We start from the raw sequence: 20,829 nt of genomic DNA, 5'->3' as shown, positions 1-20,829 counted from the left end.
TACATAATATAAATATACATGCAGTAATTTTGCATATTTGGGGGGAAGAAAGTGTACTTTGAATAATTTGGGGGGCAAAAATGCATCCATTTTTGTTTCAGTACTCACAGTGTTAGCTAGCTGATGCTCACTCGTTAGCTTTGGGCAGCAACATTTGGTAAATATAAAAAGTATTTCTAATCTTTGCTTTTGGAAACAGCATAAAGAGAACTGTAACAAGATTTACAAAGCTCACAGCAGAGGGCTTGTGTGAAAACTACTCCTACAAGAAGGAGCAAAAGCTTTTTTTAGTTAAGAAAGGGAACTTGCTCTCCCTTACCCTGGTGAATATAGTTTTGTAAAGAAACCTATTATTTAAACCAATTACACAAAAAGAACAACTTTCTGAGCTCCTCTTCTGCGGAATGGTGGCTCAAAGGGGAAAAGCCTGGAGACATCTACACGTACGTACACTGTTGCCACTGATACCTTTTGAATACACCCGTACTTCATCCCACCTCTCTTCCTCAAAACCTTCATGTAAATACATGGCCAGGAGTGGGTTATGTTCAGGGTAAGAGAATTAAGAATGGGACCAATTTTCATGGCCTAACCCAGAAAGCTTATCCCCCCTAGCTCCTCTTGTGAGCACTTGGAGGTCAGGCTGCAACGAGCTGCCAAGTTGGAAGCTGCGCCTGTTACTGCCATGAGAGCCGCGGTGGGCACACCCCAGTGCTCGTTCCCCTGGCTGTCCGGATGAAATTCGGTGCAGTTGCACCCACACAAGTAGTTTTACATGTATGTGCCGCCTTGTCTCTGCAGGGTGTGGTTGGATACTTTTCAGGCTTGGATAAACGCCTTTGTGCACTGTGAGGAAAGAGCTGCATTTATCCATCTGGCAAGTGTAAGGCCACATTAACTGACACAAAGTAAATTTCTGCATTTGCAGAAATCATGGCTTCAGCTAGCCATGACTATCAAGGCTGCATACACAGGTGATTAAAGAGATAAACAAGACTATGACACTTGTAATGGGATATGGAAATCTTGAGCTGTAATATCAACCAAATTTAAAGAGAGCTGCCTGTTCCTAATAGGAACAGGCAAGTAAAGATGGTTCACTTTTTCACTGTGCTGAGGTAACAACTGACTGACATGAATATCAATCAATAACGTTAGCAGGGAATGCAAAAACATGAGAACAGGCATGGTGCGTTAGTCTGGAATATGAGGAAGAGCACTGCAACATATTCTGGAATATTTTCCCATCTGAGTTAGTAAAGTTAGACGGCAAATACAAATATGCACTGTTGCATGAGTGAAGTGTAGCCGGGGAATAACGAGTGCCTAAACAGCACTTTGAGCCCTTACAGTTTTCATAAGGGATCCCTAATAAAAGGGCATGTGTGGGTTTTTTTTTTTTTTTTTTTCCTTCTTTCTTTCTTGAAGTACTTTATTGTCCAGGAACAACTGCAAACTTTAGATTTTTCATTTCAGAAAGGACATATCAAGCCTGAAGAAACCCCTGAAAACTTCAAAGCTATCAGCTCTGATGACAGAAGGTAAATCAAATGAACTCCAGATTTATGATTTTTTTTAATCTTATGATTTTGAGAGGATGCAGCTCATGATTTGTAATGCTCAGGGTCAGCAGCAATGCAGACACACTCTGCTTTGCAAGTCTCAATGTAAAGCACAAGGCACATGCTTCACCAGAGGTAGCTTCTTACTTCTTAGAGTTGACAGCAAAATTCCAGAGTCTGTATTTTCAAATAGATTTTATTTGTACCTCTAATTTCAGAGCTATTGTTACATGAGTAACTGCAAAGCTGAGTTTTTGGGTTCAAGTTCTGGTATATTATGTTACATACTGTTAATAAGTGTGTTTGCAAAACATTACCCTAAAATAAGTACCTCAATAGCATTCTTTTCATATACAAACCAACTCAGCTTACTGGATTTTTTGCCTTCATCAGGTTTATATTCCTCACTCAAAGCAGTAAGCAATAGCATTCACCTGTTCTCCCTGAATTTGCTTATTGTTATCATGCAAATAAACTTTACTTTGTTAAGTCTAAAATTCCATTTACATGATTTTTTCAGTATTTATTAATGCATGGGGAATACAAAGCTTTTCTCAAAGAGCTCTTCACATCCAAATATGGTAGAGAAAAAAAGCCTTATGCAACTCCTAATAACGAAGCAAAACAACAAATTTTGCAATTTCCATCTCAGATATGAAGACATGGAGAAGGTGAGGGTATTATAATGTTCACAGTCTAACTCCAATTAAGTATTCCAACAAAAATAATTTTCTTTGGACCTTCTAGAAATAAAATTAGTTACAAGGCAAACCACATAAATTATTCATATGGAATTAGTTTTACTGCATTAAGGTCATCTAAAAGTCAAACAACAAGCACAAAAAAAATTTATCATGCTTACAAACACTTTACTTTCTGAGTATGCAGTTACGCTGCTTCTCAGTTATTGACTATGAAATGTCTGTCTTAGTCTATTTCTTGGTACTCATCACTGCTGTATTGCGCAGTGGCCCCCATAAAGGGAGCTCAATTTTCCGAAATAAGCATGCAAATAAAAAAGTTTCAGAATTGCATTTTGCAACTGCTTTCAGTAGCTGACAGTCACATGCTGCTGATTTTAGGCTTCCAGCTCAGGTGAGGGGGGCAGAGGAAGCCGTGTCCAATGAGGTACTCCAGCTTGCCAAGTCAGATGACAATGTGAACACTTCAGATACCCCTGGCCCGATGTAATCATTTATTAGACGTATCTTCCTGCTTTGGCCTTTCTGCTTCTTTTTTAAGCATAGAAATATTGGAATTGGGTATCAAGAGAGAGCACCCTACTTTTCTTTTTTACCTCTACAAGTCCTACTATAAACTAAAGCTCACTTAATGCACCGTTATGAAAGCGAAAGGCATTAAACATACCCAAAAATGACCTTGTGTGGTAAACTATTTGAATAAATACAATTCTTGAAAAATTGTGAGTCTTCTGTACACTTATGCTTCAGAAATTCAGGGTGAGCTTCAGTTGTCTAAACATAGGTATGTAGCACCACTTCAGCTGCCCTAAGGTGTTCCACCTACCTCCACCAGCCCTTCCAGAAGCATATGGGTCCCTTGTAGGACCTGTGTAATAGATATAACAGCCCATGTGTCTAGTCTGGATATACCAAGGCATTTCAAATGGCATCGGACATGTATGCATACACAGTTGAATTTTGCCGAAGAGATTCAGCTCATGTAGCAAGAGCTGCTACGTTTAGGCCCCTGAACCACACCAAAGGGGGCAGCTGGTACAGAGAGGCCCAGGCTCAGGTGTCTGTAATAGCTCTCATTTAGGCAACTTGCTCTGAAAGCTATACACGTAGTAAGGAAGCTTTCCCTTCTAGAAACTAAGTAGGAAGAGCCACAAATCATCCTCGTTCAGAAAGAGGCTGACCTCACCCTCAACTTTAAGCTTGAAGTCCTCATTGGCGTTAAGAAGACTGTTCATTAGACTTAACATTTAGTCTTAATGTAATTATCTTACTCATAAGACTTAGGTCCTTAAAATGGAGACTCGTGGTACAGCTCAGTTGCCTAAACACAAGTACCATATGCTATTTGAGACACCTTCTGAGACATCCTTGTAAGCCTGGCAGCTCTGAAATGGGTCCTTCTTGTGCAGCAGCAGGAGGCAGGGCAAGATACGACTTTGAGCTTAAAATGACACAAGGTGCCTATTTGTGGGCAACCAAATAAAGCCCCAGCTCTGATCAAGCCCCAGCCATGAAGGTTCACATTTCCTCTAGTCACAGCACGATTTCTAGTTCTCCTCAGCATTTTGTTGATGCTTTAGAAGGATTTTTCCCTTTACATAAAGAAGCAGATATCACTGTAAATCAAAAATTAAATGATAGAGGACAAAATTATGCAGGAAAAAAATAGTCTGAATAGCAGAGGCATGTTCTTAATGATGAGGTCTTTTAGCCAGTGGAACATTTTCCCTAGGGAACTCATGGTAGAACCATTGATCAGCTACTTAAAACAAGGCAAAACAAAACTCTCAAGAACAATATTTCTGTAGGGAACGATTCTGTATGTGCAGGGAAATCAGCATGATGACCTCTTAGGTCTTGTCCATAGACATTTTCTCTGAGTGTGTGATACCAGGTAATGAATGTACAGACTCAGTGTAAAAATTAGCTGGCTTAGGAGGATTTAAAAAGTAAACATGTGGAACACAGTTTGAAATACTCATGTTTTCCTCTCATAGCAGGCCAATGTAAATATTATTTCACATGTTATCAAGTAATTCCAAAGCTAAATGTACTCACCCCAAGAATGGTCATGATCAAAATCTAACAAAGTTCTTTTGAAAGGGCTCAGTTCATATAAATTAAAGGTAGCTCAAAGAAAGCTAAAACTCCATTCCAGCTCCCGGGGAAAGAACTAAAGTCCACTTAGGTTTTTGTTAGTTCCCTAAATCATGCCAATCACTAGCCCAGTCTGACGTCAAAGCAATCCATACATAAGGCAAGGAACAACCTTTCTATCCCTTTGCCCTTCAGAAAGGCTTGATTCATGATGCTCAAGCAGCACTTGGTGAATATTTGTGGACGTTGTTTTCTACACAGAGCACTGCTATCCTGGTGGCTTTCACCAGGACTGAAGGAGACGGCCATTTACAAAATGAGGAGTGGTAAGATCATACTGAACAGGTGGAAAATTCAAGTTCAGTATCATTTTTAGCCTGAAGGGCTCCTACTATTCCCATGACTATGGCACTCTTAACCGCACAGTGGCCCAGCTCCAAGAAAAGAAGGCAGCAGTGGGTTATCTTCATCTACATAGCCAGCCTTCTTAATTGTTGTTGATTAGGATAAGCAACTATGTCTTTGAATCCCTCCTACTGGGAAGGAGACTGAGGCCAGGTCTTCACTTCCTGAGAAGTTATATAAATGTCAGATAATGAAGTTCCTTGATGAGGTTCTCTGTCTGCTCCACACTGAGGCAGATGAAGATGCCTAATCAGCATCCAGGCACTAGGGCCTGCATTTTGAAAGAAGCTGCTAACTCCAAGTCCCTGAACTTGGTTTATCCTATTGGCTAGTTTTATACAGCTCCTATTCAACATTCAGGAGTAAGGAATTCCTTGTTGGAGATGGTTGCATCCCCCACCAGGGACCGTATAAGGATATACGTCTGGATTCCTCTCCTGTGTCCAGAAACGTACTTTAAAGACATAGCACTGCCAGAAACAGATGCCCAAAGAAGGAGTTCTGAACCTGGCCAAATGGAAGATGATAATTATATACCTGCGATAAAGTAATCATAATGTCACAGATGGGGCAAACAATCTTGTATTGATTTGGTTTAATTTTGGCTCTTTTTCCAGTTTTTGCTTTCAGTGAATTAGTGCCCTCGTTAGATGTCAGAATTAGAAAATATTCCCAGGAGAGAAAAAAACAATTTTTATTGTTCCTATCTGCACCCTATCTATGAATGCTGCTCTGCTTTAGTCAAATTTGTTCCAAAGCCTTAAGTGTAAATTATTACCCTCTGACCGGCAGATCCCATTTCTTACACAGTTAAGCTTCTTTAATAAGTGCACTCTTAAAAATATTCTCTCAGTTTTGCCTCAACAAATCTATTTCTGAAACAGCGTTATTGGTAATGAAGAATCTTTACTACCAGTTACAATGTTTTCATCAGCCCCATAAAAGAAAGAGAAGCTGCTTCAGCAGGAATCATTTATGGAGGAAACTTCTGGATATACACACAACTTCTGCAGGATGATGAAAACCCATCTCTTTTAGTCAATCCAAAATTCAGAAGCAGGAGAGGATGTGACTTCAGCATTGCCAACTCTCATAATTTGCATCCTGAGTCTTATGACAGTTTGCTGTTTGTTTTCCATTAAGCTTCCGCTCCTGGGGTCATATAGTTAAGCAAAGATCTCAGCTTTCCTCTTATCAAATAAATAGATTTTGATTTCTAGACCAGAGCTGCAAGCTAGAAAACATGAATGAAAAGAAACCAGGAGTTTTCTAACTTTTTTAAGTTCAGTGATTTTGATGTCAGATTTTTGACAGTTTGAAGACTGGTATAATTTCTGGATGCCAATGGCTAGCAATCTTGTGGGTCTCCTAGCTCGCTAGAAAAGGGGACTGAAGGTGCTTATTTGGAGGCTTGCTTTACAACATGACAAAATTCAGTAAGGCTAATTGAAATGCTGGACCAGTTGTTAATGTATATTATCTAAAGGCCACCTGCCTGGCAGATCAAGGGAATAAGTCCCTAAAGAACTGTGGAAGGTGCTGATTTTTGCACTTCCTTGACTTCACTATGGTTTAATTTAACACATACACCTGCATTATTGAAATCAATCCAACCATAAGTGATACTCATGCACAGAAAAAATACACAAAACAAAACAGAAAAAATGGCAGAATTAACAGCATCGGCACCAGACCAGTAAAAATAGCTGATGAACCTTGCCAGCTGTTGAAAAACTGTCTGTGGGATCAGTTCCTTTGTTCTTCTCTAATAATAGTTTTGGTTTATGTTTCTTTTTTTTCTCTTCTTTTCTTTTACTTTTACTGTTTTCATTTCACTTTGATGTTGAAAACAGCCACAGCTGCAATACAAAAATTATTGTTCCCACTTTCATACACAAGTTCATGCACTCAGAGGCAACTTTATGGATATATATATCACATGCAAATCCACACTATCACATGTAAATATATACATACACCAATACTCACAAATTATACATTATTTGTGAGAGTATCCTGATTGATGTCAAAGGTGTACGAATAAAAAAGGAAGATTAAGGTCTGTTAATGAAAGAGAAGAATTGTTAACCAGAAAATCCTTTCTATTGCAAACTTTTAATAATACATAGCAAGAGTTTGTTCAAGTGTACAAAACTCTGCAAGACCCCTCCAAGAGTTTCCGTTCCCTCTACAGATATTACTGATTTATATTTTTTCACTTCTTTAATTGTTATATTTGCTACAGATACTCTGAGTAACCTAGACTACCTGTTAAATATGAACTAACATTCACAAGTATGACGCCAGCTCGGGTCAGCAGCAGTGTAAAGATGACAGAAATCAACCTTCCCAGATGCACAGTACCAAGTAACAGAACCACTCCCACCCAGCTTTTTCTAATATAATTCTTCATATGCAGAGGAAGATGGACCCTCCAAACCCTAAAGTCTAATGCTCTCAGCATATTGAGAACATGAGGTTACAGAGTAAGTCCGGAGAGCCAGAAATTTCCAAAAAGTTATTCCCCTCTTAAGTTAGTCTCATGAACCTTCTGTGATGTTGGTAGATACAATTATTCCTTTTTTGTTGGGAGGAAAGAGAAGAACTGGGAAATGTAAATGGCTTATTCAAGGTGACACAGGAAGTCTGCAAAGAGCTGCAAACTGAACCCAGGTCTTCCAACTCCCAGTTCAGTCTTTACATCAATCATAAAACCTTCCTTCCTCCACACTGAATGTTTAAAAACAAAAACATTTGTAGCCTGACAAACAGCTACTTTCTTTATGCATCAAATAGGATGCCTAGAGTGGGTTTATTCCTTTTAAAATCACTCAATTTACTGTATAATCCCAATTACCACAATATTTCTTAAAATACTAAAGTGATAGTAGATCCTAACTTCTGGTGTGTATCTTAGGAAAATTAGCACTGTAGTATATTTCCACAAAAGAATGAGAGCACAGTGGTCAACACTTTTTAGTTCTATTTCTCATTATAGTTATTAGTGTAGTTATACAGTATTAAAATTTTAGTTCAGGATCTCATGGCATTTTGTATTACCAAAGCAATATAAAAAAATATAGGTCCTATTTTCCAGAGTTTCCATTTGAAGAGATGAGCTTACAGGCTGCTACAGAGATGTCGAGTGTTCTTCGGTAAATCAAATCTCCTTTCAGCTTCATTTTTTCATTGTGAATGGATGATAATAACTACCAACTTCCTAGCAGCTCTGTTGCAAGATGATTTTGTCTTTATAACTTACGACAGAGTCACTGGGACAATTTGAAAGAAGAAAGACCACAGGGTTGCACTCCAAAACTAGAGCTAAATCTCTAACTAAATATTGTTTTTCACAAAATTTCGACTAGCACTGAAATGTGTATAGCTATGCACATATTAAAGTTATATGCATATAAATATGCAGGTAAAATGTCAGAAGAAGGATTAGTAACAGTGTGGAAATGCATACACACACATATACATATATATATTTATATGTATATGTATATGTTGAAAATACTGCTATATCTTGGAAATATCCCAAGAATTGCTTCGAGTACTACAAATCATTGCCATTAGTTCGCCTTACCACGAAGATAAAAGGAAATTGTTCCAAGTATCTGAAGAAAGAAATACAGTTTATGGAGGTGACAGGAACACAGCAAGAAGCAGCAACATCTTATTTGAAATTTTTAACCATTTCTGTATTTCTCTTCTAAATTACTCCGAGTTCTTTTTACAGTGCCAGCAACCAAACTGAACTCTTTTTCCTTTCATCCTGTCTGCTTCCTTTGAACACTTCCCATTCCTGCTAAAAACATTTTGTAATGTTCAATGATGCTGTAGATCTACAACAGGAAACAGCTGGTATTGGCAGCTCTCATAGACAGGACAGCAGCAAGACGGGCCTTGGGTCCCAGCATAGATATTCCTATGACCTAACACATTCTGCAGCTTCAGGTTAATTATTATATGGTGAACTCTACCTAAAAACAGTAGCATGGCTATCAGTGGAGGCATACCCCCGCTGTGAAACAGTACTGACCTCTCACAGGTGGTATGCATCATGTGATAAGCGGAGAAAAATAGGATCTAATTTCTCACCAACGTTCTCTGTTGCAAATGTAGATGGTTAGTGATATGGTTTATCAGTGCGCTCCACAGACACAACATTCATAACTTGTTGTACACCAGGAAAAAAACATTATGATTCTTGAGGGGGGAGCTCAAGTATTTCAGCTGCAGGTAAAGCCATTGCCAGCACAGCAAGAGCAGCTTGCCCTCACTGCTTATCATATCCCACTCTTCCTGCCCCAGAGAAGAGGACCTAATGAGGGAAAGTCAGCTTCTTTCCTGCTCCACTGAGGAGTGAATGTCATTCTTACAGGAGAGGGGAGAGAGCAGGAAGACCTCAGCTTCTTAGGGCACAACTTCTTTGTCCCTAGACTTCTGGCTGTTGTGTGTCCCTCTACCAGCCTTTCTTCTACTACAACAGGAAAAAGAATAGAGGAGTCCTAAGACAGACACCCTTACTTTGAATGGAGAGGTGGGTATGGTAAGGCAAGATGTTTATCTTCAGGGGATCCAGGATGAACAAAAATGACATTAGCAAAGTAGGGGAAGAACTAACAATATATGTCCTCGGAGGGGGAAGAAGAGGTTTGTGCACGATTAAAAGATAAATGGATGAGGACAGGACTGACGAGGCTAGAAATGATAGGAGAGCTCTGGGAATGGGAGACTGAATCATCTTATACTATACATTTGGAGGATCTAGGGACAAACTCCAGGGAACTAGCTGTTCTCGGACTGAAAACAGATGGGAAGAAATTCAAAACTTAAAGATAGACCAAACAATTCAATATAGTAATTTTTAAAGAAATAAATTGAAGAAAACTCATCATTTTTGGAATTAATGTCAAAGTAACTCAAATCAGTTTTGTGATTTTTGATCCTCTGGAATTATCAGCACTGTATACAGCGTGCAAACACAAATGTGATACAGCTCTTGGTATGTGGAAGAACAAAGAAGAACATTTAAGTGTCTCCCAAAGCATTTACAACACTGCTGAAGTGGCTTTATTTTCCTCTCTGAGAAACCAAGTTCATAAAGAGGAATGATTTGTCAACAATCACTTGCACAAGACTGAGCAGTTTGATAAAGGGATTTTTTTGTTCCAGTCAATCAAATAAAACTTACTTGTTCCTTTCATTTTGCTTCTTTCGTTTTCTCATCTCTTTAGTCTGGGGCATATTGTTCCACTGCCAGGGTCTAAGGTCTTCATGCATCTATAAGGCGGCAGGTCTAAGGTCTTCATGCATCCGTAAGGCTTTTCTGCACTATCTGAACATCACTCACCAATGTCCTCGCACATTGATCAGTTCTTCCGTAGGCCACACAGGGGTGGAAACAGTACTTAGTTGCGACCTAGGATGAAAGCGGCCAATTCTTGAGTTGAACCTTTCTAGTAAAGCAAGAAGCATCCTCCTCATTTTCCTTCTGTTCTTTATGTTGTCAGTTCTCTTATGACTGCTGCTGTCTATCTAATTAGAAAATTTGATATCTTTTACTGGAATAGAATTAAGCAAATGATTGGATAACGTCATAGGTAGAGGTATATTACTCTCCTTCCTTTCAGCCGTTGCTTGAATATTAGAGCTTATCACATTGTTTTTCTTTGATCTTGCTCCTTTCTAACCCTAGATCTTGCTCCTTTCTAACCCTTTTACTTTTGGTCCTGCTGCTCTGTCACAGTTTCATCCCAGTAAGTCAATCACAGTACAGGCCTTCCTATCATTAGAGAGATTTTTTATTTTATTTCGGAACTGATGAAGCAAGGGGTAGTGGCGGAATAGGCACATCCTTTCAGATTCCCATACGGACCAAAATTTAGTAGTTTTGGATGAAATAGGTTGCATAAAGATCTTGTCTTTATAACCAGTGTTGCTTCCAAATACACCGTCACTGTGGGGCAAGCATACCAGCTCTGTGCCAGGATAAGAATGAATTGTGCTTCTTCTCCTCATTTCCACTGCTTTCCACTTGAAAGTACACTGTGCAGAGGCAAGGAAGGAAATGAAGTGTGATCAGTTAGGTCTCTAGGTCTGAACAACTGAGGCACCACAACTGTGGAATATACACTAGAATATACCCACATTTAGGATGCAGCCAGCATCTACCAAATGGTCTTGTTGAGATCTGTCCTCCGAGTTTTTCCTCAAATGTGGTCACAAAGTAATGTGTGGGGCTTTTGCATTATAACTTCCATTAAGGACATGGACACAGTTTAAACAGGTGAGAAGAGCAGCAAAGTGGGAAAAAAAAAAATTACCAGCTAGCCAGAAGGTGTTGGGTGGTGATTTGGCCTGAGCTATTGGCTTATATCACAAAGTGACCTTTCGCTAGTTGTTTGACCTCTTTGTGCCTGAGCAAGTTCAGCTGGAAATAAAAGCAAGACTTCACTGGAAACCAGACATTGAGTGTAAACTGTGGTTTCCTAGATAAATAAATTACAAAAGAAAGTTTTATAGGAGTCACACGGCCAGTGTCTAGCACTTTGAACAGACAATGGGTAACAAAAACCGTATGTGGGAATGCTGTGCGGCAACACTGCTGTACTACAGATTCCCCACCCAAATTTGCAAACGATCTAAACAGCTCTTATTTTTGAGCCTTTGAAACAACAGTAAGCCAAGGTAAGATCCCCTTGGGGCAGTACCCTATCACATCAGCATTATCACCAGTTGGTCTAAGTGATCTTTCACACACTTAATACTTGATGGCCAGTGTGAGACAAAAATCTATCCCTTCATACCATAAACAAGTATGAATCTAAACAGCATTAGTTTTGCTTGTATAACACTAGTTCACACTGATAAGCATTTACTCAAATGAAACTGAGCTCAATGGGATTTTCCACAGTAGTATGCAATTTGGCAAATTGGAGGATGTTCTTGCATTGGACAGAGATGGAGATTTTGAGCTTTTTCTTCCAAATTTGGTCATGTAAGTAATCATTTAAATTTGCGTGGCTGGAAAGTGTAGCCCAAGGGCTCAGGGAAAGCATAACACAAATGCTGATTCCTCAAGGTCCCAGCTGAGAAACTTATCTTAAGGTTCCAAACTACAGCCAATTCTTTTAAACTTTTACATCACCAGTCTCTTTAAAGTCTATCATCTCTGATGAGATTTGCTTTAGCACTCAGTCTTACGTCATTTGCTACCATAAGGACATTCCTAATTTTGATACGATTAGTCATATTTTATTACTGCCCACAACTGGCATATGAAGCTGAATGCTTGAAAATCATTTGTGCGTTCTTCAAACTCGAAAAAGCTTGTGGAACTCAGGAGATTGATGCTGCAATGGAGGAAACGTGTGCCGCACTCAGACTATCTTGACTTCATTCCTAACAGGACACAGACATCCTGTGACATCTCATAAAATTGGCTGCCAAAATTAAGACCCATAACAATCTAGTGGGCTGGCATGATTTACTAGCTAAGTATTCTGGATCTACCTGGGTGTCTTGCACCCTTGCTCTTCAGGACTCTACCCTTGACCTATGCTACAAATTATTAGGATATTGGACTCCACTCTGGGCCCCCTTGTTTCACATTTAGTTGATTGATGTGCAATACCATGTGAAGACCATGCATCATATCAGGGAGTATACAACCCATATGCCTGCCATGCCCAGGCCTGTCTCACATTCACCGTGAAGACACTTCAGCCAGAATGGTGGCGTGTGTTGATAGCTCACCTGACCTCCCACTGTACCAAAATCCCTTTGACCTCCCTGTAGTTCACATCAAATCCTGACAACCCTCTAATTCATCTTTCTCACGCCAGGACTTTTCAGTGGGATCTCTCTGGTAGAAAGAATGTGACTGTCAGCTGCGGCAAGCCACTTTCTTACTGAGAATCTTACTGTTTGGCAACCAGCTTTTAATCGCCTCAGAATCATACTGAATTGTTTCCACTCTGGTCAAAGCTAGTGAGCATTGCCAGCAGACACAGATGGGGTTGTCAAGAAAATCTGAAGTGCTGATATGGCCACGTGCAGACTATGACTCACAGTAGAGAGCTATCCTCTAGATAGCGGAGACAAGGCTGACAATTCTGCCATCAAGAATGCTGTGACTTGGCTTGGGCAAACGCTAGTAATATTTATGTGACCTACATGATTAAGAATCACACAAAAGACCTCTAAAACATTATTCTTAGAGTGCAGTCTACATGTCACTAGTGCAAAAGAATTCTGACTGTTGAATCAGCTAATACAAGGGCAACACATAGAAAAGCTCTTTTCTACTTCCAAATTAATGCAGATTCTTACATTATGCGCCCCATATAAAGGATTTTAGGGAAAGCCCTTTGGATGATTTGCATAGGCAGAGCTCCACAAGCTATTGGGATAAAGAGTTGAAGAAATTGTGCTCAAATTTGTCAAAGCCTTGCTGGGTGCAGATGCTGCAGCAGAGGTAGTACTGCCTATGATCTGTTGCTATAACCCCACCTGGCCTTCTCACGTCTTCTTATATTCACCTCTGTTCATCTGCAGCCTGCAAAGTAGAAAGCACAGGCAGGTCTGCCTGTGAGTGATCCTTGCCCTGGCTGCACATGTGGTGGATGAAAAAGAGGTTTCTTAATATAAGCACAGTCCTTGCCCTAATTGCTTTCTCAAGAGATGATCATAGTGCAGTGCTCCGAGCGTGTGTGAGTGAGTTGCATTCCAGATTGCTGCTATCTGTTGTTTTCCTCCTTGCTGTGTGAAAAGAGCAATTCTGTATATAAAAAGCCTGTTGGGAGAAACGTGTTTTTCTTCCCCAGCAGTGAGCAGATGGCCCACAGATTTTGTGCATCATTTGTAAATTATTTCAAAGCCTATTTATCTATTCCAAAGAGATTACTGGAATCTACATCTGCATTTTCATATAATTGTTTCCATGTCACATGAATGAGGCATAAGAGGGTTACAAAGAAAAGATGATCACCTATAACATAGCTGGCTGACAGCTGCAAGAATTTGGGGAACCTCTCGACTAAGCTCTTTAATGTACCTCTTTCCTTAGTCCCTATTACTTTTTAACAAATTTTTCAGAGGAGAACTAGAAATCAATATTAGTGAAAAATCCTCAAGACGATAAATCACTGATTTACAGAATATAGGGCAGTGGGGGTCTGCTGACGATCAAGATATCTTTTACTCCAGTTCCTTCTTTCAAGGTGAGATCACTTTTACTTAAACCAACCCTGACAGGCATTTGTTTACCTTGTTTTATAGAACCTGAAAAGAAAAAGTGGAAATCGTATTGGTTACTGAAAAGAAAAAGGAACAAAAGGAAAGTATTAGGAACTCTGAGAGATTTCACTGCAGATCCAGATCAAGATTTTCTGCCAAAATATAGAAAACTGTTCTGGATTACCATGACCGCAATAAACTGGCTCTTTCTTCCGTACAGACTAGGCTGCTTGTCCATAAGTGGAGAAGGAAAGATTTTAAAGCAGCTTGTCAGTTCTTGGAATGAGAGAACAAGAGGTAAGATCTCTTAAGAGGTACCAAAAAGAGATAGGCTATAGGTAGCTGAACAAGTGGAGGCAGAACAATACAGAGCATCTGCACGGTAACAGAAAGTTTCTAAGGTGGCCTTGAAAAAGCCAGTCCCACAGGGCTGCTCTAAAGAAAGCACAGGACCAAGCTGTGACTTTGTGATTATGAAGGATAGACGCATATGGGCTGGACTTAAGAGGCCGTCTAAGGAAAGACTTGAATGAGAAAAGGATGGAAACGTGCTGGGTAGACCAGGTCAAGAGAGCTCTGTCAGGAAATTCTCCCACCTAAATGAGCTTTTCAGCCATACTGAAATGGAGACCGGCTCAATCAGTTTTTCAAAGATTAAAAGGTGAACTGATCATTCGCTACAGGAGCTCACAGATGGAAAAGATACCTTGTGAAGGAGGTAGAAGGGAGGTACTCTGAGTTTTGTTGATGAAGTCATAGTGCAATTAGATAAGAGGAAGATGGAACCACATTCATTCGAGTCAAACAAATTAAACTTTGAAAAAATATTGTCACCTATTTCTGCATTTGCAGGATGTACAAACCAAAATGGTTGTTCAGTTAAATCATGATGCTTGGTAGAAACCTTTTTATCAGCCTTGCAAAAGCACTGAGGGCCGTATATATATTCTATAAATATTCTACCTGGTGATTAAGTTTCAAATATTAGTTTTATATCTGGCTAGAGAGTAATGATTTACAAAAAAAAAAAAAAAAAAAAATTAAAAAGCTCCCTGAAATGCAGGGAGGAATAAGGAATTTAAATAAAGAACAGTTGCTATGAATGGGGACATGGACCTAGTTGATCACGCCCTATCACAAAGATGCTTATGAAATCCAAGCATTATATAATATTCATGTTAGTTCTGTGCAGTCTAGTATTACCCCAAATCTGCTGTCATTCATTACTCACAGGAATTCCTGCCTTGAGAACACAGTTATAGTTAAGAATAGACGTTATAGCCTGTTTATTGAGGGATAAATAAGGTCATTGGGGAGCTTTGTAGAGGATTTCACTTGAATGGCAGGAAGGATGCTGTGGTCTCAATATAATCCAAGACACTGGGAGGACAGAGTCCTAAAAGGCTAACACAGGATACAAAGAGCTCCTCATTATTAATAAATCAAAAAAATAAGTGAGGTGAATCTATGCTAACAAATCTTGAGACCTTCTCGGGTTTTCCTGAGCTCTCAATGCTGGGAATGCGTGTGGAAAGGGAGAGGAGGACTGCAGAAGAATGGAACAGGGTACTCTTTCCACCCTCCTAGCAAAAAAGCAGAGTTGCATAGGGTGAGAACTTCTATGACTTTCAAACTCTTTAAAGTTTAGGAAACTACACAAATAGTCACGAATATTTTGAGTAATTTATCTCTCTAGCTCTTCCCATAAGGAGGGTACAACTTCATTGGATCGCCACACAAACAGACAATGCACCTTTACCTCTCAGTGCCCTTAACTGTCATGTTACTCCTCTTGAGGATCAAAATGCCTTAGTCTAACTTAATTCTCCGCACTCAGTACATGACTATCTGAGAGTAAGGCAATGAACCTTGGTATACACACCAGCTTAGAATAGCCAATGTCTTTTCTGTCCTTAACTCTGTGAAATAGTACTGTATAAAGTAGATCAGGGAAACTCACATTTATAAATACATTTCATATTCATTTCAGATAGTCATGCTTAATTTAAGGATTTTCTTGGTGCTTGAATGTGTTCTTGAGGATACATTTCTGTGCATGTCAAATTCTCTTCTTCTGTCTTTAAGAAAACAAAGAACATGAGTCACTGCTAAGATGAAAAAAAAAGAAAATAAAAAAGAGCTGGGGGAGCCTTATCTTGCAGAGCAGAAAATGTATTATTCACAAATTTATTCGTCCACTTTTACATCTGCGGGTGTCTTTATTATTGCAAGAATCACACAGTAATTGTAAATATTCATAGAAATAAATATTTAGCGGGTATTTTGCAGACACTGATTTGATGTGGAAGGAGTATCTTTTCCTTTTAAGTATGCATCCTACTTCGCACAGAGGCCCAGATCCTTGACCAAAGTTGCTAAACTTTTCTGCAGTGCAGATGAAACATTCTGGTCTGTCACCAACTCAGAGGCCATAACCGACTCTGGAATGTCCTGAAATTGTCCAAATGGAATTTGTTTAGGTTGTTTTACTTGAAGAAATATTCCTGAATTTTAAGCACTCAAACCTCTAAAGCTACTGAACGAATTTGCTTAAAACTTGGCTTGAACTTCAGCACTCAATGGGACATGCGTAAGCCAGGCTTTAAGTACAAATTTTATTGTTGTAGCAGCTGTAAAGAGCATGCTGTTTCACATTTATAACTAAGGAAAAGCATTTTAAACTAAACTTCCCAAAAACATTTGCCTGCAGTTTAGGCCAAGGCAGAACATTTCAGTTTAATAAGACTTAATTTGTTAGAAATAGAAAGGAAGACAGACTCTGTATCTGAACCGGAATAGAAAGAAGCTAAGAATGGACAACAGGAAAAGCAGTGCGTGCAAAAAAATCCTAGACTACAAATTTATTATTAACATGGGCTTTGACTATAAAGTACTGCAGGAAATTCTCTTGCACTTTCTGCGCGATCTATTGGATGATCTAGTATGTTTTTTCCTTTCCAGCTTCAGTGATCTTTTCCCATACTTCTGTATCTGAAGAAAGTCCTTATGTTTATAACCCCTGGGTACTTCAGTATAGTACCCTATAGTCAGCAAGTCATGGTCATTTGACTGTGAGCCCTCAAAAATGGGACATCACCAAATACTGCTCTCTCCCGAAAGAACGAAGCCACTATTTTTATCATTTATTATGCAATTTTTCCTTTATTATTGTAAAATTATGAAACATGTCTAGTAAAAGGGCCTGAGATATATAGTTCTTAAAGAAAATGTGTTCCAGACAGGAGCAGGAGGCAAATGTGCCGTCGGAGGCAACCCACGGTGTCCTTCAGCATGGGAGCTAAAATGATGCATCTCCACCTAGTGGCGAAATGCACTTCGTGGAAAAGTTAATACGAAATTAGACCCTCTTGTGAATCTAGTTCAATAAAGAGTACAGGATTGGACAGACTTTTCTTTAAGCATTGTGCATTTTGAACATTCTCATATTAATATTTTTAATGCATCAACACTGTAGAAATGTCTAGAGTTCAGAAACATTATTTACCCTTTAATTTAAGAAAGCTTCAAGGAGGAGAAAAATTGACGAGATATTTTTGCCATTTTCTTTCCAGTTTTGTTTTTCAGCCAACTCCAAATTGCACTCGTTAAGCACATAATGTACCTGCACTATGTTCTTTGGATTTTTTATATCACAATTTTTCTTAACCATAAATCTTTATCTCATTACTACATTATTCCAACGCTTTCTAAGGAGTCCTGCGCAAGAATCACTGAGGTGTTGTGACACCCCATGAGCAGACCCAGAACACCAATAATGGCCAAATCATACGCTCAGCTATGCCTTTCAGAAGGATATTCTGGTCTGATCTTTACTCATTAGTCAGGTAAAACTCTCACTGATCAGCATCTGACTACAAACCAGTAGAATTTTTCCGTTGCAGAGCAGTTTAAGTTCTGGAATTAGTATTTCAAGACAGGACAACATCCTGTATAAAAGTTTTTTCTCACTGTAATTTAAAAACTCTCTTCGCCTTTGTCTTTGGACACACATGAAGGGGAAAAAATCTTTATTAAATTATTGTACTTAGAACGGCTGAAGAACAATAAAGTTTTTTATTTCCTACCTATTTAGGTCCAGATCTTATGCCTATAACTTTTTAAACCATCTTTTACTCTCAATTATTTTACTCTTATTTGATGTACTATCTGGAATAAAAAACTATTAAATGTTTGCTTCAGTAACAGAAATGCTGAGGCCTAATCTAATTACAGAACCACTGTCTTTGAGGGAATTCCATGCTTTTTTTAAACATTTTTATGTAGTATATTGTACTGCATTTCCCCAAAACTCTTTGAATGCGTACACCTCTGAGAAAACTTGTGACTTCTTCTTTCCTATGTGATGTTTATATTATAATGAAGATTATACTTACTCTTTTACTGGAGGCACTAATATAGCTGAGTAAATCATAAATGCCTAACCCTTTAGGGTGAGCATATACCATGAAATTTATCTAAAAGTTATCAGAATGCTGATATGGAGTGAATCATGAGAATGAGGGGGGTGGCACTGACGATGGGACTGCCTTCCAACCACATGCAGAGAACATATATATCCATCAATTAAATTTAAATGAACATACGCATGGCCATTCTCCCTCACAAAATGCAGCTACAAAATTAAAAAAATCCCTAAGAGAAAAAAGAACTGGCCCTGCATTAAACCATTGCTCTCATTTCTGTGCTTGAATTCATCGCTTTCATAACATTTTTCAATTAGTCTTCAAGACCAACTCTCTGCCCATTTCAGTAAGTAGAAAAAATTCCATCTGCCAAAAAGGAATCATAGCTTGTCCTTTTTCATGGTCTTGACATATGCTGGTGTACACCTACCCATGCAAGCAGTGCTATTGAAGTCCGAGTGACCTAAGTGTGTAATGTAATCTCAACCCAGATGAATTAAGCAGAACCAGAATGAAAATCCATACAGAGAATGGCCATGAATACTAGTCTTTAAAGAGCTTTCAAAAAATATATATAACTAGATTACTTCATGTAATCGTTTTCTGCAAAGTGCTCGCACTTCTGCTTTTCTTGTGTGTTCCCAAAGACATTTTCACGCATTTTCTCTGCATTTTCTGGACTCCTAGCTACTGCAGCCACATGACCATTAGTAATGGGTAATTTGACTTCTTGGATTCACTGCTGAGATAAAAATAGAACATGTGGCCGATACATAAGGAAGCAGATACTTTACCAAATTAGTGTTATTTCAGAGGCTCAGGAATACTTACTGCAGTATAATTTATGTTGGGAAGAATGAAATTAAGCAACACAACTTGAAACTTTACTTGCATCCCAAGATTTGTTGAGGGACTCTCCATATTTTTTGGCACAATTAGTATTTGGTAAAGGAAGAAACTGGTAGCCCCTTAGAAGCTTAAGCACTAAGTGACACTATTTCTCAGGCCAGGAACAAAGCAATCAATTACTAGCAAACAGCAGCAACAACAGCTGGTAGGGAACATTGTATAAGAGTAGTGCTGAATAAGCCTAGGGTAAATGAAATGTGTGTTTGATAGAAATCGTATGTCAGGCCTTCACTGATGAAGCTGCAGTATTTCCCATGGTTCATACTAATGAAAAACAGTCCTCATGTCTTCCGGGAAAAGTTACTCCTTTTCAGCAAAATATTTTTGTTTAAATTTTGTTATTTTTACGGATGTTTTCTGGAAGAGAAAAAAATCACTGTTAATTATCTTCAACAGTTTCCTATTTATAGCTCAGATCATTTCTCCATCATGCAGAAAGTATGTTCAATTAACTAGCCTTCAAATTTAAGAAAAAAATGCCACAAAATAAAGATATTTGTGTTCAAGTTTAGGTGCCTAAAAACTATGTGTATATGAGCTGCTTTAGTACCCCCTAAAATAAATGTGCTTTTCTTTACCTACCTATTATATTGCTTTTATTTTGGTGACTAAATATGGATTTGGGGGTCTTAAGTACACTTTTTGAGAAATTTGACTTGAGCTCATAGTTCAGCCATAACCGTCAATTTGACAAACTGCCTTAGTTCATGACAAGTTCAAGCAAACGGCAATTGTTCCTTCTCAGTTTAATCAGCAGATAATATAAATAACATGGCCTACAAATTAGGTAACATTTCAGAATCAGTCATCCCAGGTTCTTGACATAGCCAGTCCTGAGAGGAAGAGGAACCTCCACCTTCTGGAAGTGCCTGGCATTTGCATAGAGGAAGCATGTGCCACCACTCCAACTTCAGGTGTGAAAAACTAAGTGCTACGACCCCAGGCTGAGGTGCTTATGTCTCATTCTTAGCCGTAAAGGGTGCTTAGGGCAACTCTGCTCTCTTTCGAAACTTCAGTTCACTGGCCAAAGGGAGCTGATTCAGTTCTCCTTCTGATCATGGATGTGTCTTTCTCTATTAAAAGTGCTTCTTTCACAGCAGGTTTAATCCATTTTAGAGGGGGATTAACTTGTGCATTTTGCATCAGGCTCAAATAAGTACTTCTTTATGTATACATAGCAAGTTCATAGCACAATACTACCTCACAACTTTTGGTACTGGACCAAGCAGCATAAATGACGCATCATCTAAAAATATACCGTTCAGTGCCATCTATCTATAAAGGGACAGGTTTGAATCTTGACTAGTCCCCAAAGCACCAGAATCATATAATGCAACACCAGCTATATCGGAAGATACCTGGATAACACTGTGGATCAAAAGGCAAAGGAACTGAGAGCTTGCTACCTCTCAACTACCCAGCTCAAAGTTGGGCCATGTCAGAACTGATCGAAAGTGTCGAAAATCCTCCACATCCAGTATGTGT

General features: G+C 38.9%; 1 long non-coding RNA gene across 3 annotated transcripts in view; it reads right to left on the bottom strand.

The window, feature by feature from the left end:
- The window catches only part of LOC104149902 (uncharacterized), a 132,230-nt gene that overhangs the window by 3,673 nt on the left and 107,728 nt on the right, over window positions 1-20,829 (bottom strand). Inside the window, exon 18 of one of the 3 annotated variants that reach the window (XR_011140004.1) lies at window positions 9,966-10,193. The exons of 1 other annotated variant lie outside the window; for it this stretch is intronic. This is a non-coding gene — a long non-coding RNA (uncharacterized lncRNA). Of the gene's footprint in view, window positions 1-9,965; window positions 10,194-17,203; window positions 19,702-20,829 lie in introns of those variants that run through there. One more of the 3 variants, XR_011140005.1, reaches the window with a different exon arrangement.

Source organism: Struthio camelus, chromosome 3 (assembly GCF_040807025.1).
Source record: "Struthio camelus isolate bStrCam1 chromosome 3, bStrCam1.hap1, whole genome shotgun sequence".
Lineage (NCBI taxonomy): Eukaryota > Metazoa > Chordata > Aves > Struthioniformes > Struthionidae > Struthio > Struthio camelus.
Note: the sequence above shows the minus strand (reverse complement) of the source record. Positions and strands in the feature narration are given on the sequence as shown.